This window comes from Ochlerotatus camptorhynchus, unplaced genomic scaffold (genome assembly GCF_037179485.1).
Source record: "Ochlerotatus camptorhynchus isolate MF236.1 unplaced genomic scaffold, CSIRO-AGI_Acam_v1.1 ptg000008l, whole genome shotgun sequence".
NCBI classification, from domain to species: domain Eukaryota; kingdom Metazoa; phylum Arthropoda; class Insecta; order Diptera; family Culicidae; genus Ochlerotatus; species Ochlerotatus camptorhynchus.
Genome location: NW_027040500.1, coordinates 165,392 through 178,095, shown reverse-complemented (window position 1 = coordinate 178,095; position 12,704 = coordinate 165,392). Strand labels below are relative to the sequence as shown.

The 12,704-nt window shown below is 42.9% G+C and overlaps 2 protein-coding genes across 2 annotated transcripts in view; one reads left to right on the top strand and one right to left on the bottom strand.

The window, feature by feature from the left end:
• Positions 1 to 12,704, bottom strand: part of LOC135698851 (G-protein coupled receptor dmsr-1) — a 93,447-nt gene that overhangs the window by 21,589 nt on the left and 59,154 nt on the right. The window lies entirely within an intron of this gene.
• LOC135698986 (transcription factor Maf-like) overlaps positions 1 to 12,704 on the top strand; it is a 197,038-nt gene that overhangs the window by 182,679 nt on the left and 1,655 nt on the right. The gene's annotated exons all lie outside the window — the stretch shown is intronic.

Sequence of the window (12,704 nt, the reverse complement as noted above, 5' to 3'; positions counted from 1 at the left end):
GCTTTGGCCGTCGTATTTTGTTTATCATCGCGATTTGGAGTCACTACCTTCTTGTAAGTCGATAGTCCGGCTCGTTTTTTGGCTCGATGCACGGTTGTAGACGATACACCCAGCTTATTTGCGGCATCTCGGAGAGAGAGGTTAGGGTTTCGCTTGAAACTACCGGCAACTCTCTTTGTCGTCTCAGCGGCTTCCGGTTTTCGATTTCCCCCCGATCCAGACTTCCTGGCTGTCGACAAACGTTCCCCAAACACTTTAATTACATTTGTAACGGTTGATTTGGCAACTTTTAGCGATTTTGCCAACTTTGCGTGCGAGTGGCTCGGATTTTCGCGATGCGCGAGCAAAATTTTGATACGCTGCTCTTCTTGCTTGGACGGCATTTTGACAACTGAAGAGTGAATTCCAAAATCAAAATAGGAGCAACATTCTACACACACACACCTTCAAAATGAGGGGTGTTCAGGTTTTTTAAATGCAAAATTGAAAGAAATACGTCAAGTTGATATTGACCAAATTTTGACCGTATAACCCTTTAGTGTGGGCTCAAGAGAAAGTGGCAGTTAATCAGACCTCATTAGTACCCTTAATTCTAACTAAACAAACTAAAGATGTTTATTCATAACCCTCTATAGTCGGTCTCCAACAATGATCCCCACCGGTTCCAACTCTTTCCGGCCGAAAGGCTAGGTTTCTGGTCTGCCTTTGAGGGCATTATAAAACCGAGTATAAAACACTAAAACACAAGACTTTTATTACCCTGTGGATCACAAATCACCGAAATCTCGCACAGCGGCCACTTCCCGCGTCATCCTCAATCCAATTTATCCTTGCGATTTCAAACCAAAACATTCAAGATGTCAAAAATACCGGGTTGCCGGGATGGGTATTTTACTAACAATCGCAGCTTGCTCTATATGACCGGCACAATCGGCATACTTGCGGCACACTGACAAAAAAGATGACCCAAGATTGGTGTGCGGAGTGACCTACCCCTAGGAAGGATTAGTAATTTCCATTTAATTCCACTACCTTATTTGCTTATACTTGACAGGTATCGTCATCGTGCCAGGTCATCATGCCAGACATTGTCAAACGCTTTTTCAACGTCTAACAATGCCATAGCAGATATTTTTGAAACAGCCTTGTTCCGTCTAAGAATGTTTGCTACTCTGGTCAGTTGGTGGACGGTTGATCGACCTTTTCGAAAACCAAACTGCTCCTCGAGTAAGATGTTGTTATCTTCGGCAGATGTTAGAAGCCGGCTGTAAACTGCCCTTTCGAACAGCTTGGATAACCCTGAGAGAACGCTGAGCGGTCGGCCTTCATGCTTTTGGAAGTTTTGATATAAGCCAACAGTTCGTCAGCCGTGATCTCGGATTCTTCGGGAAAGATATTAGGAACCTGGTTACATTTTCAGCATCCTCAGCTTCGTGAGGGCTGGTGATGTTTTGTCGGTGATTGTGGGAGTTGACGAAATGTTGACCTATCGCGGCAGCCTTCTCTTCAGGTGTTATCAGGTGAACCACTGAACCGTCGGGACAATTCAGTGGAACCAGCGGTGGAATAGCCTCGGTTAAGTTTTGAGGACTGTTTTTAATTTCCAAAAGGGTTTTGCACAATCTGGGAGGGAACGGATGTTATTGGCAAAATTCTCATTTCTGAGTTCCACCATTTTGGCTTTGATAAATTTGGTTACAACCGTCTAAACGAATGGGTCTTCAAGGTTGTGCCTACGCATGGCGTTACAGAGTCTGATTAGGCTTTTAGTATTCTAATCAAGGTTCAGAGAATTACTCACCCGTCTGGAAGCTGGCACGTGTTGTTCGCGGGCTCGGGATAACGCCTCCTCGACGGCGCACAGAGATCTATCGATGTCATCAGTCGTCTCCAGTAGGGCGCCGAAATCGATGGCTTCGTCGACGACTTGTTGGAACTGATCCCAGCTTACCCGATGGTAATTCCGACGGGAAGCATGAAACCGATTAACGGAGGAGCCCACCTCGGCCACCACCGGTTGATTACTCAAATTAATTTCATCAGAAGGGGGATCAAGAGATTGCCCTTTTCTTTTAAGCTTAGGCGCCATGACGGCAGTAAAACTTTTATCCAAATTGACTTCCAAACAGATTGCTATAAGAATCTGAAGGATCAAAGAGGAATTTTCCAAATCGATATCCAAGCTGGTTTACCTCGGGTAGGGTCCAAACAAGGATCGAAGAGGAATGAGAGTCAAACAAGGTAGAAAATTTACAGGTATATTGAGCACTGAAAAGTGCTATTTAAATTTGTTGCAGCTTTAGGTAGCAGTAACACTTCCTTCAGCAAAAAGCAAATAGATCCACACGGCACTATTGTAAGCACCCTAATTTATTGCATTATTGGCTATTACAAATTTCGAACTTGATTAGACTCCTGTGCTTAAAATAAGTTCAATGTAATATTTTTGTACTGGTAATTAAATGTAAATATTGATCTTCTTTAAATTTTCTATAGCTCGAATACATTAGTGTAGCTTGTTAGTACTGTTCTAAAGTTGCTACGGCTCTCAAATAAGTCGATTTTTCAATATTTTGGCTTGTGCGAATTATACTGTGCAACTATGTTTTGTACAGGAGGTAGTGGTAAAAATTCCGCAATACTTTTTTATAAAAAAATGCTCAATAAAACATAATTTTTAAACTACATAAAATGGATGCGAAATTAAAAATTCCGTAAGTTTTAATGCAGTACACAGAAAAAAATTCTGAATTTTAGTTGTGATGTAAATATTCATCAACGTAAACTTGTGTTTCAAATCACGCAAATGAGCAACTTGTAAGCAATATTGTTTGCAAATATGAATCTTTGGGAAGCAACCTTAGCAACATTTCATGAAATGTATCAGAACTTTACACAATTTATAATGGAAACTTATATGATATGTGACGCTCCATTTATGATGCACATAACAGAACAGAAATTTACTCTACTTTTTCGAACTGTGTAGTACTATTTTATATTATTACGAATTGGCTAAAATAATCATCTCAGCTCCCCGGCAGTACATTAGAGTTAGGCGATCTGTCAATTTATTTGATAGGGTAGAGCACTTCTTCGGCATAAGCGCCTATTTCCGTCATATCGAGCAGAAACATAAAAAACATCCTTGATTTCGAATCAATCATACATGTTAGCTAAAAATAAAATTTAATTTATACAACGAAAGCGTTCGTTTGTATCACGAATCCATTCGTTGTTATCTGCAACGAAAAATATTCGTAATGTACAATAAGCTAGTTTCGTTGAAGATCCCAACATAATTTACTTCGTAACATTCTTCTATTATACGGAACATAGCCACATTCGCTACGATTGTTTCATAAAATAAATACGAATTATTGGTGTGGAAACGCACAAGGATTGAAAATAATACGAAATATTTGTAAACCCACAAAACTACATTTTGTACATTAAATGAAAAACAATACGAATGAACAAGAAAATTTCGTGGATAAATAAAATCTCTCCAATATTAAAATAAAATGTTTATTGCAATTATTTCTTACATCAATGCTTACAGTGCAACAGATATTTTCACTATGAGCTTCAGCAGGTGGTTCTAAAAAACGCACCGTGATATAAAGCCCATTTCTTGCAGCAGCACTTGAAGAAATTTGGTCGGAGATTTTCTGGCTTATGGCAAAGTATCGTCGATGATGTCGATATGGTGACATAGGGGTATAATTAAGGCAGTTGCACAGTCCATATTGCGGCCCAAGTGATGCTTGGACTTTATCACGTCACATAATACCTACACGAAATATTCACGTCCTAACACGAAATAAATCGGCCACTTTTCGTCAGGGAAACCTTCGTCAGTTTACGTACACGCAGGTAAATGCACATAAGATATTCATATGAATATATATTCATACACATTATGAAATCAAATTTATTGGGCAAATCAATTCCCTCCCCTTGGCTAGTTTTTTAACCTGGACGTTGGTGGGCGGGCCTTATCTTATGCTTCATAGTGGAGCATTGGAGACGGTTGGTTTAGGTTCGGTATCGTTGGCTCATGCCGTGACAGAATAGCGTCATGAGCATGCGATGAGGATTACTGAGCTTCCCCTCTCTGATGAACCATTGCATAAGAGAACCAAAGTTCTAGCCTGAAGTGATAGTATCACACTTGTTACTCCTTTATTTGAAAGCCGCGTTGTAGTACGCTTACGTATAGGCACTGACGTTATACTGGCGGGTTTTGCAGCAAATCACTCTTATTTTATTTATTTTTACGCATATAGATTTATTTGGGTTTGCAAGGGAATTGTACTATTGAAATATTTCAGAAAGTGCCCAACAGTGCTCCTTCTACTTGCGTGACAAGCTTTCGTTGTTGTTTTAATTGAGGTATTACTCAGGGAACAATGTTAAACACCATTTTTGTACATGGTATTGCAACTAATCTATCGTGCTTCATTTTGATTTGGGATAAGTGTTTGAACTATGGCTCGGGTTTTCCACTGTGGTGTACTTCTATTGTGACATAACCATGCGTATTTTTGTGGTGCGACATAGTGGCAACGTGTGAGCGTAGTTGAAGCATATGCCCTATGTAATTTAAAAATCAGCTAGGAAACTTTGGAGGGAGGACAAGGGAAAGTATTTTGAACTAATTTAAAACTTAAACGTAAAGGATGACTAAAACACAAAACATTAAACACATCCATCAACAGCTTTAAGAAAGTCGTAAATAAGCTTCATAATGTCGATATCACGGCAAGCCAAGACGTCTCTAATTGGCTTAAAGGGTTGTTTTCCTCGGACCCTAAGGGAATCACACAGAACGGATCTCGCCTCATGATTCAAGGAGCAGGACCGAACAACATGCTCGATGTCGTGATAACCGTTTCCACAGGTACATAAGTTGCTGTCGGCGAGCGTAATACGGAAGAGGTGGGCGTTTAATGAACAGTGATTGGACATGAGCCTGGACATTACACGAATAAAATCACGACTCATATCCAACCCTTTGAACCAGGGTTTGATCGACGCCTGTGGGACAATAGAATGTAGCCATCTTCCCAGATCACCATCATTCCACTTTTGTTGCCAGTTGGCGAGGACTTGCTGACGAGAAATCGTGAAAAATTCGTGGTAGGCGATTTGTCGCTCGTAAATATCGCCTTCCATAGCGCCCACCTTGGCCAGCGAGTCCGCTTTCTCATTGCCCGGGTAGAGCAATGAGAAGGGACCCATACCAAGGTGATGATATGCGAGCTGTTTGATAAAGCACTCAATGACGATCGTATTTCCTGGAGGAAATACGTCGAGTGCTTCATCGGCCTCATTGAAAGCATAACCTCCAGGGAGGTTAGGCTATCCGTAAAAATGAAATAATGGTCAGGTGGAAGTGAGGCAATACGCTCTAACGTGTACGATATAGCTGATAGTTCAGCAACATATATCGAACACGGCTTTTGAAGCTTGAATGAGGCACTATGAAGATCGTGGAATACTCCAAAACCAGTGAACGCATTTATCACCGACCCATCTGTGAAAAATCTCTTCTCGGTGGGGACGTGGCGGTATTTGTTCGTAAAAATAGTTGGTACAATCAGGGAACGGTGAGGCTCTGGAATTCCTTGAATCTCCTGCCTCATTGTGAGATCGAATTTCACGGAAGAACAACTGAAATGATGGGAGACAGCGCGATTGGGGTTGAACGAGGAGGGGCCGATGCCCGAGCAAAGTCGATTAACAAAATGAAAGCAAATCGATATTAAAGTTTGCAGTTCCTATCATAATGAAAGCTCATTTTGATTTCAATTGTCGCGACAGAAGTCTGATATCTTATTGTGCTTTCATTATGCAGTCAAGACTTTTTAAATCAAAGCAACTTAACTTGAAGTTCTGGTGTTAATTTCTTGTTTAAAATTTGATTTAAGTTCATCTGTCGTTGAACTAACCATTATTGTTTATTTGATTTGTTTAACGTATTTTAGGTCATTCGTGACTAGCCCGAGGTGATATTTGAGCTCAAATCTTTCAGCGTGAGAAGCATGGATGCTAACAATTAACGACAGGCCCGTATTCAGTCAAACATTATGAATGCAAAATCAGTAATCAAATTGATTTCATTGAAAGCAGAATTAGTTTTCCGTTTGATTCAGCAGTGTAAAATTTTGCTCTCATTTTTGCTGTGTTAACCGTTAAGTCAACCAAAATGAGATCAAATGGAGTATTCAAAATAAGTTACATCATAACAGCAAATACTGATTTCAATTTGATCTCTAACTTTGCTCGGGTGTCCAGAGTCATGTACTCGTAGTACAAGTCATGAATCGTGTTTGAGGATTCCGCTCTAGCAGCTTCTCAAAGTTTTCGATCACCAGCGGGTTCATGACTTCACAGCGGATGAGGAACCGGAACGATAAATCCGCAAAACGATTTGTTAAGGGGAGGACGCCCGCAAGAACTTCAAGACTCATGGTATGCGTCGATTGCATACAACCTAGCGCGATTCGAATGCAACGATATTGAATCCTTTGAAGCTTCAATATGTGCGTCCCCGCCGCCGATTGAAAGCAAAAGCTACCGTACTCCAAAATCGAGAGAATGGTGGTCTTGTAGAGTCTTATCAGATCTTCCGGATGGGCTCCCCATGAAGTGCCGGTAATGGAACGAAGGAAATTGATTCGCTGTTGGCATCTCTGCCTCAGATACGCTATGTGTTTTCCCCAAGTGCACTTGGAATCGAACCAGACACCTAAATACTTAAACGACATGCTGTGAGTGATTGTTCTACCCATAAGTTGAAGCTGAAACTGTGCTGAATAAAGCTTCCTAGAAAAAACAACCATCTCTGTTTTCTCCGGAGAGAATTCGATACCCAGAGTCATTGCCCAAGTAGACAAATTATCCAAGGTATCTTGCAATGGTCCTTGCAGGTCCGGTGCTGTTGGTCCAACCACGGAAACCACGCCGTCATCTGCAAGATGCCTTAGCGTGCAATTTTCGGCCAGACATTCATCAATGTCTTTGACATAGAAATTGTACAGGAGGGGACTTAAACATGAGCCTTGTGGAAGACCCATGTAGCTGATTCGTGCAATTTCCGTGTTGCCATGAGAGAAGCTCATTCGTTTCTCGAACAACAAATTAAACAGGAAATTGTTGATAATCGGAGAAAGCCCACTCGCATGGAGTTTGTCCGAAAGGATGTCGATGGAAACAGAATCAAACGCCCCTTTAATGTCCAAGAAAACTGAACCCATCTGCTGTTTTTCAGCATAGGCTAATTGGATTTCAGTTGAAAGCAACGCAAGGCAGTCGTTCGTCCCTTTGCCCCTACGGAATCCAAATTGCGTATCTGAGAGTAAGCCATTCGCCTCGACCCGCTTGTCCAGACGAAGAAGAATCATTTTTTCTAACAGCTTCCGAATACACGACAGCATCGCGATGGGACGGTACGAATTATGATCCGACGCGGGTTTACCGGGCTTCTGGATGGCGATAACTCTCACTTGTCTCCAATCATCCGGAACAACGTTGAGCTCAAGGAATCGATTGAACAAGTTCAACAATCGCCTCTTTGTGACTTCTGGGAGGTTCTTGAGCAGGTTGAACTTGATTCGATCAATTCCCGGAGCTGAGTTATTGCATGAAAGAAGAGCAATTGAGAATTCTACCATCGAAAACAGGGAGTCCATGTCATCGTTTTCCAGCGGCGGATCGCGAGTGTTGCATCGGACCGGAACAGAATCGGGACAAACCTTACGCGCGAAGTCGAAAATCCACTTGTTAGAGTACTCCTTGTCCTCGTTGACCGACGATGCCGCGTTACGCATTCTCCTGCCGACATTCCAGAGCGTTTGCATGGAAGTCTCTCACGATAGCCCTTCGACGAACCGACGCCAGTAACCGCGTTTTTTGGCCCTGACCAAGCTCTTAAACTTTTCCTCTAGCTCCGTATACCGCTCAAAGTATTCGCGGGAACCGTATTTACGAAACTGTTTAAACGCGGTAGACTTCTCGTTATTCACGTCGGTGCATTCCTGGTCCCACCACACAGTGGGAGGACGTTTGCGAATGGTAGTGCCAGGAACAGGCTTCGTTTGTGCTTGAAGCGCGCAATTCACTATGAGCCACGATAGGAAGGAGTACTCATCCAACGGAGAGAGAACGTCGACCGATTCTGAACCGTCACGGACCGCGTTCGCGTATTCTTCCCAATTGATGTTTCTCGTGAGATCGTACGCGATGTTGATTGGACACTGTGAAGATGAACCGTTGGAAATAGAAATTTTGATGGGCAAATGATCACTACCATAGGGGTCTTGGATTACCTCCCACATGCAATCCAATGATAGTGAGTTCGAACAGAGTGACAAGTCTAGTCTGCTCTCTCTTGCTGGAGGTTTGGCTATTCGAGTTACTTCACCGGTGTTTAGAATGGTCATATTGAAATCGTCGCATAGGTCATAGATGATGGTTGAGCGGTTGTCATCGTACAGCTCTCCCCAGCCTGTACCGTGGGAATTAAAATCCCCTAAGATCAACCGCGGCTCAGGTAGCACTGAGCAGATGTCAGATAGCGCTCACCGAGAAACAGCCGTTCTCGGAGGGATGTATAACGAGGCAAAACTGAAGGTTTTACCTCTAATATTCACCTGACATGCGACAATTTCAATACCTGACACTGGAGGAAGGTCGATTCTGTAGAATGAGTGTTGTTTGTTGACCCCTAGGAGCACCCCACCGTACGAATCTGCACGATCGAGACGGATAATGTTGTAGTCGTGAAGAGAAAGGTTAACATCTGGAGAGAGCCATGTTTCGCAGACAGCAAACGCATCACAGTGTATGTTATGCAGTAAAAATTTTAATATGTCTAGTTTTGGTAAAATGCTTCTACAATTCCATTGAAGGAGAGATACCGTATCATTTTTTGAAAAATTATCCATCGAAGGATACGAATGAAGCAAGGAGGGGCCACTTGGAAGCAAATTGCTTCAGAAAAGGTTTCACGATTGGAAGCATCATGTTAATGATGCTCCGAAGAGGGTCAGTGATGTTGAACAGATCGAGAATGCTGTCCACAATTCCAGAAAGCGTGAACATGGCGTTCTGCTGTTCTGGTTGCGAAACTGGGACATCTGGGGTTTTAGATGTTCCCGGAAGCCCCGGAAATTCTTTGTCATAATCGACAGGCTTAAAACCCGGTGGATTGGGTTTCGGTTTATTTCCGTGACCTCTTGATTTATCCAAGGGGACTTGGGAGTCAGTTTTTTTGTTTTCTGCGAGTCATTCTTGGATCGCTTCCTTGAAGGACCTTTGAAAACAAAAGGACTTCCGTCATTGCCCTCTGAGTCAGTGTCGTCCTCGTCAACTGGGAGAAGATTGAACGGATTATTGTTTTCTTTTTCCGGAGTGATTTTGGGAGGAGGATTGAAAGCCTTCAAGATCTCCGCAAAGGAACGCTGAAAGCGCGCCTTCAGAGACCGTTCAAGTTTTTTTCCTTGCTGTTTATACTTCGGGCAATCTGCGAGAGGATGCGGAGGTGCCAAACAATAAACACATTTAGAAGGAGCACCACAAGCACCCTCCGCATGCTTCTCGCCGCACTGATCGCATCGTGGCTTGTTGCCGCAGAAGGCGGCGGTGTGGCCTAATTGTTTGCACTTGGTGCAGTTCATCACCCTTGGTACAAACAACCACACAGGAAGTCGAATCCTCCCAATTCGGACATAATCCGGCAGAGTCGATCCGGAGAAAGTCACTCGAAACGAGTCAGTCAGCGAGTAGATTTTTTTTGTCCCGTCGAGGGATGCTGACTGTATTTGGGTGCAGTCAAGAATCTTGACTTCTGGAAGAACGGGGTTCTTGAAGACACCAACCCCCCTCTTCAAGAAGTCCTCGCAGGTCAAACTCGCCTCGGTGACCACTCCTTCGATTTCCACGTCACGACTGGGAATGTAAACGCGGTACTCTAACGTAAAAAGCTCGCAGGCAACGATCTCATTCGCCTGCTTGCGGTTACCAACAGTGACGCGCAGTTTGTCTGGCCTCACCTTCAAAATGTCGGTCACTGACGAGAAATGTTTGAATAGATCTTTTTCGATCTGGTTTTTGTTTGGGTCGGAAAAAACAACCCATGGGCCTGTCGAGGCGTCTGGGTATGACTTATGGCGGGGGGCAGTTTTTGTTTTCTTGGCGGGGTTAGGCGGAGTAGGGGGAGACGGTTTTGGCGGTATGGGGGGAGAGGGATTATGTGGGGTAGGGGGAAACGGGTTTGGCGGTGCGGGGGGTGACGGTGCTGGTGGTGTTGGTGGCGATGGATTAGGCGGGGTAGGAGGAGATGGGGTAGGCGGTACGGGCTCCGGTGCTCGTTTTCGCCTGGGCCTGATGAATACCCCTCACCATCCCTCTGAAACTGGGAAGTTTGGTAAAGAGAGATGATCAAACCGGTTTGTACCTTCCTAAAGTTGTCCTTGTTCGCTTTCTACTCTCTATATGCAACTTTCATCTCCTCGTCTATCGTATAAAATTACCGCTTTAAGTCTGTTATTTGAAATTAGCATCTTCAATTTTATTCCATTTATTGTTCAAACCCATTCGAAAAATAGAGTTAAAGTCGTGCTTAGTATGACGGACATTAGATCTTAACCCTATGAAATCAAAATATAAAGTAAGCTTTTGATTACTTTGGAATGTTGGTGTCAAAAAGGTTTGAAAAAGTGCTACCAAAGTATGCGCCGATTGAAGTCGTGCTAAATAAATGTCTTGATCCTTTTACCTAAACTTAAAAGAAATGTGATTAAAGCGGAAGCTTATTTTGAACATTTTTGCTTTGAAAATCCTCACTGTGTGATATATCGACATATTTTCAAAAGGTGTCGACCGCTTAGAAGACTTATTCTGGCAGTCCTGCACCGTTCCTTTGAAAAAGTGTGTGCTAGGGATTAATGGCATCCCCACACTCAGGATAAGGTGATTTAATTGCGGACGGATTGAAATTAATGACCCCATGGGTACTCGAGAATGTTTTAATAAAAATAAACATATTTTTCGTCACCACAATAGCGAACGTGTTGATGACGAGATTGGGGTGGAATAATACCTTTATACCCATACCCATCAGTAAAAATGGTCGCTTCCGTAGCCAATTCTGAAATCTTTACGCGTTTCATACTCCATAACATTATTTACAATGTGGATCGGTACCAGAAAATGGATCCTATCCAATAAATCAGCATGATTATTTCCGCTCCGAATAAAAGCAAAGCGGAACCGATCCATGAACGTAAAGTTGAAGCATATATGCTATAGCATGAACAGCAAATCGTCTTAACCTAGGACAATGATGAGCAGCTTGGAGGCTGCTCAAACGCAGTAAAACCTTTCGAACAGAATGGAACCATATATCGCGTAACATTTGAAAAGGACCTATCCTCGTTGATCGATTGTCTTCATAAACTGTTCTGTGGTTTATCACGGCAACATAAACGAATTTCTCGCTAAGCTCGCAGCACAGTTCGACAGAAGATGATATTAACTTGCGCCTGAAACAACACACTGAATTGGAAATTCATTTGCAGTCGGGTTATTCGCGAAAGAGAAAATCGATAAAGAGAATTGATCAACAATGATAGGCCCTTTTCTCGTATTGAGCGAGGTATCATTTTTGGAGCGAGTATCGTTTGGCTTTTATTGTGTATATCTTGCCACTGTTGTGGATAGAAATACAGATTGGCAGAATGATTTTCATTTTTTTTTTCAATCGAATCAAACACTTGCAATATAGCGAACAAGCGAACTCTCACGTAGTTTCCGTTTTCTATTCTTGAGCAGACACACATAGCCTTTTTATGCTCCAATGTGATGATGGGAACTTGTTACGTTTATTAAAATATACAAACTATGGGAGACGAGAACGCAGTAGGAAGCATCAAATTGATCGACATGGTAAAACTGAAATTGAAAGATTTTACTATATACTTGGGCCTCCGTAAGTTCAGTCGTTAAAGGCACATCATCATAGCAAGACCATGCTGGAAGCGGCAGGTTCAGTTACCGATCTGCTCAAGGAATGATTCGGGTTGAAAAATGTGTCATCTTCCCTAAGAGCAACTGTACCAGTCGTTACCACTTGCGGCACTATTTTACTTACCCACAGCGTTTCCATTTTGGCTTAATCACTCCTCTCCACACCGGTCGTTGCTATCAGAGTCATAATTTAAGTTACCGTTTTCCACACCGGCAAAACAAACTTTTGGCGTTTATTCAAAATAGCAACCGTCTGATGCGTTGCTACCGAGTTGCTGAATTTATGAACTCACTACTTCCCAAGGTGCGGATTGCTATTTCCCCCACCTAAAGAGCAACCCCCGGTACGCAAGTAGCGTTATGGTAGAGGTTGGTAAATGTGCCTTATTTACTCATTGGTACGGTTGCTCTAAGCATCATTGTACTTGCAACACAATATACGAATTCAAAATGGTACAGATAGCGGCGCCGGTGGTGTAATGGTATGCGTGATTAGCTCTCACCCAGCAGGTCTGGTTTCAGTCCCAGTCGGCGCCACCGGGATGTTCTGAGGCATGACATCTCTGATCACGGGAAGTAAAGCCGTTGGTCCCCCCCTGGCGTTGGTAGCATTGGTGCTCAGCACGGAAAACAAGATCGACGGAAAACAAATCAAGGAAAAAGCCATCTGT